This window comes from Anabrus simplex, chromosome 1, assembly GCF_040414725.1.
Source record: "Anabrus simplex isolate iqAnaSimp1 chromosome 1, ASM4041472v1, whole genome shotgun sequence".
NCBI lineage: Eukaryota > Metazoa > Arthropoda > Insecta > Orthoptera > Tettigoniidae > Anabrus > Anabrus simplex.
The window spans coordinates 1,800,999,989-1,801,004,908 of NC_090265.1; positions in this window are offsets into that span (position 1 = coordinate 1,800,999,989).

Here is a 4,920-nt window from a genome sequence, read left to right on the forward strand (position 1 = left end):
AAGATTTTAACGTAAGATGAATTTGTTTGAATTTTCAAATCACTTTTCCATGTCAGCTGTTCTAGTGGTAAAACTTTAAATTTTAATGTATGACGCTTTATTTAAATGCTTCAATTACATCTTGGAATATGAAAGTAATAAACGGTGCATTAAATAATGCTGATTATTAAAGTATTCTCCAAACCTAACCTATGTTTTGGGTGATCCATGTCAAGATAATAAATCAAAGGGGTTATGAACCATTTTGACAGCTCTAATTCTACCAATATATCTTGGCATGGGACAGTTATGTATGTCTTTATTGAAGAGCTTAATTGGTAAAGAAATTTAGGCTATGTCTAAATACCCTATAATGTAGCAAAGAATAGGCGTGTACATCATGAAAGGAAACGACGTGAATTTAACAAATGTATAACTACACAAAACCAATGCTTGTCTGTTGGAGTCTTATAAGTTAACAATGCTCAATTATAATAATTATCATAATATTAATGAAATAAATAACATAATTGCACACAGGTGAAAATAGTGATGTAGGTGTTTAAAATATAATCCAACTTAGCCTAAGTTTTAGGTTATACAAGCCAAGTCAATAAACCGAAGGGTAAAAATACCGCGCGAGTTGGCCGTGCGGTTAGGAGCGCGCAGCTGTGAGCTCGCATCCGGGAGATAGTGGGTTTTGAACTCCACTGCCGGCAGCCCTGAAGATGGTTTTCCGTGGTTTCCCATTTTCACACCAGGCAAATGCTGAGGCTGTACCTAAGGCCACGGCCGCTTTGTTCCCATTCCTAGGCCTTTCCTGTCCCATCGTCGCCATTATGTGACGGTGTGACGTAAAGCAAACAGAAAAAAAAATTAAAGTCACAGCACCCAAAGACATTCCTGTATTGAACGACTAAAATGTCACCAGGACACTTTTCTTTCCTGATATGCTCAGCTTGTTAAAAGCCAAATGTAATTAATGTTATTGGCTTCACGCCCCGCTAACTACTTCTACGATTTTCGGAGACGCCGATGTGCAGGAATTTAGTCCTGCAGGAGTTATTTTACGTGCCAGTAAATCTACCGACACGAGGCTGACGTATTTGAGCACCTTCAACTACCACCGGACTGAACCAGGATCGAACCTGCCAAGTTGGGGTCAGAAGGCCAGCACCTCAACAGTCTGAACCACTCAGCCCGACTTGTGAAAACTAGATGAAGTCATATTTACCTTTATCATGTTTAACTTTTTCCCTCCACAAAGATATTTAATTCTCTTTCATGGGCCCCGGAAGTGGGTAGGCCAGTTGTCCCAACCATAAATATATATTTTTTTGGGAATGATAGATTATAGCCCTATAGTACTATGATCTTTCTTTCTTTCCTTCTTTCTTTCTTTCTTAATCAGTTTATCCTTCAGGGTTGGTTTTCTCTCGAACTCAGCGAGGGATTTCACCTCTACCACTTCAAGGGCAGTGTCCTGGAACGTGAGACTTTGAGTATGGTGATGCAACTGGTGAGGAGGGCCATTACCTCGCCCAGGAGGCCTCATCTGTTATGCTCAACAGGGGCCTTGTTGGAGGATGGGAGGATCGGAAGGGATAGACAAGGAAGAGGGAAGGAAACGGCCGTGGCCTTAGGTGCCTGGAGGAGAAGTAGGAAAATACGAAAAACCACTTCGAGGATGGCTGAGGTGGGATTCGAAACCCTTCTACTCAGTTGACCTCCCGAGGCTGAGTAGACCCCGTTCCAGCCCTCGTACTATTTGTTTTCAACTTTCATGGCAGAGCCGGGAATCGAAACCGGGCCTCCGGGAATGGCACACATTAACCACTACACCACAGAAGCGGACTAGTACTATAATGCTACCTATATGTTTATGTTAGTGCTGAAATCCGATTTCTTACTTTACTAATGCTGAAAGCCCGAAAATGTAATGTTATTCTTTAATAGGGGAATCAGTCTAGAAGGAAATGTTGAAAGTGATGTGATATCTATCCAGGTTCAGTTGTTATCCTAATACTATGGGTTACAGTACATTGCACGTATATAAAAGATGCCACTTACAAACTTGCTTTTTATCCGCGAAATTCTGCGGCCACAAAAGTCACTATTTTTCAAGAATGATGACATCTACACATGATAGATTGTCTGATTGTGCTGTTTTGAACCTTTCTTCTGTCATTCTGAAGTTATTCGCGATCATGAATAATAAACAATCGGCTTTTAGCAACGGCTGATGCACAACGGCTGGTAGAGCTCCATGCGATACGGGATCGTGACGTCACAGCGCGCCGCTTACGTCAGAGGCCGTTTCACTCGCCTTGCGGAAAGGCACTATTAAATATTTTTTTAATGGTAGAAAACAAGGCAACATACCACAATGTAATACGTTTACGTACTATTTCATTGGTGTACTTTTCAAAAAAAATATTTTTGAAAATGATGCATGTTCCCAAGTTGACGAAGAAGTTCCACCGCCGTCTCGATCCTCTTATACTGCCTGCTCTATGCCACTAGTTTAACACAGGAAGGCGCGACTACCAATAGTTCTCCAAATCGCCGTAAGAGTGCAGCAGTAGACGCACAATCTTCGCTGTCAGTGTGGGTGTAGCACTATATTATTGGTGCATGAATGTGTGTGAAAACCTGAGTTATTTTGTACAATGAGTAAACGTGTCTGGTCACTTTAATTCGTACATGATATGTTTTGAATAGAACTGTGAAATGAATTAATCATGTTATGTTTATAGATATTTCAAAAGTGATTTTAAGGTGTTGGTACCTGTTTCTTTCCGTTCGTGCAAGGTATATTTTTCGTAGAACTGAAACTTCAGATTCTTTCCCCGAAATATTCAACTGTTGTATACCATGTTGCCAATCTCGGCAAGGTTGTTCGCAGCCAGAAAATATACGACTCCATGAAATACCGTCTAGAAGAGAATTGAGAGAAAAGCGGCTGTCGGCTTTGTCTAGGCAAGGACCTAATAAAGGAAGTTATTGGATATCCTCAGATTACTCTCGCATCTGTGCCTTTACACCTTATTTCAGAATTTGATGGAGCCTCCACGGCTCAGGCGGTAGACGCCGGCCTCTCACCGCTGGGTTCCGTGGTTCAAATCCCGGTCACTCCATGTGAGATTTGTGCTGGACAAAGCGGAGGCGGGACAGGTTTTTCTCCGGATACTCCGATTTTCCCTGTCATATTTCATTCCAGCAACATTCTCGAATATCATTTCATTTCATCTGTCATTCATTAATCATTGCCCCGGAGGGGTGCGACAGGATTCGGCAGCTGGCACAATTCCTATCCTCCCTGCTAGATGGGGGCTTCATTCATTCCATTCCTGGCCCGGTCGAATGACTGGAAAATGGCTGCGGATTTTTTTTTTTTTTCAGAAGGTGATTAAAGCCGTGGAGGATAGTGGATTCCTTGTGATAAAAATTCTGGCGGACAATCACAAAACGCCTTCATGTTTAGACATTTTGGACAACCTCAGATATACAGACGATAATATTACAATCAAACTAGAAACAGGAAATCAAATCCTAACTTGCGGGTACTAGGTTCGTGTTGTTGAAGAGAGGATGGAGTGTGACATTTATGTCAGCAACATCTCACTGCCTAGAGCTTCGACATCTCTAAATGGAACTGATTATACATCAGGACAGAGGAGGAGTTCGATACCCAAAACCTAGTTTTGTTACTCTGGTGAAGCATCTCCAGGAGTTCGTTTAAACTGATGTGCCCTATTGTCGAAGTCCTTCAAGCGTATGAACGTAATACGCGGACTTGCGACGCCTTCCCTTTCAGAATACCGGGCGAGTTGGCCGTGCGGTTAGGAGCGCGCAGCTATGAGCTTGCATCCGGGAGATAGTGGGTTCGAACCCCACGGTCGGCAGCCCTGAAGTTGGTTTTCCGTGGTTTCCCATTTTCACACCAGGCAAATTCTGGGCTGTACCTTAATTAAGGCCACGACCGCTTCCTTCCCATTCCTAGGCCTTTCCTATCCCATCATCGCCATAAGACCCATCTGTATCGGTGCGACGTAAAACAAATATTTAAGAAAACTTTCAGAATGTGTTTTGTTACAGTGTGAGGTCAAAGAACATGAGCAAAATGTTAGTGATATTATCGTAACCAAGTTCGTAAGACCTCTATTATTTGATATTGCGTTGGCAAGAACACAAAAAGTACGGTACCACTCCAAGCCTTCGTCCAGGAAAATCTTTAAATTGTGCATGAAGAGGCCAACTGCGACTTCGTGCAGGTAATATTGCCGATATTTAATATTACTGATGTAATTTACGAGCTTCAGTGAATATATGACCATACTGCATAGTGTTTTGTAGGCTGTCGTCATTAGAATAAGTTTAGACCATTGTGTGTCTATGTCTGCCATCTAGCGGAGAAATTTTGTCGCAGCATAGTCGCAAAAAGGCTCGCATAGAGCAGGCAGTATAGGAGGATCGAGACGGCGGTGAGAAGTTCCTAGGTAGTTCTCGTAGTATCCACCCGCAGCAGCACACTACTATCCGCACGGAGCCTATAGTAGGGGTAAATTAATATTTTATCTTTCATGTCGTTGATTTTAGCTTTCTGATAGTAGGTATTTCAAGATGTTGCCAATTATGCTATGTAATATTTCCCTTAAATGTCGGAAATGTTATTATTATTATTCTCGTGTTATCATCTTTTAATCGTCTCTATATCATATATATCAATACAGCTTATACTCTGCTTGTAGAATGGGGTGTTTTTTTAAGAATTTTTCTTTTCCATATTTCGTTGAGCTAAGGTCAAAATCAATTCAGATGTTGGATAACATGAATCATTATGACGAAGATGAGACAAAGGAAAAAAATGAAGCGCAATACTATCCGCGGCTATCTGCTTTGCCGCTCTCCGCTGCTCTTTGTACCCTGTTCAGGAGCAAG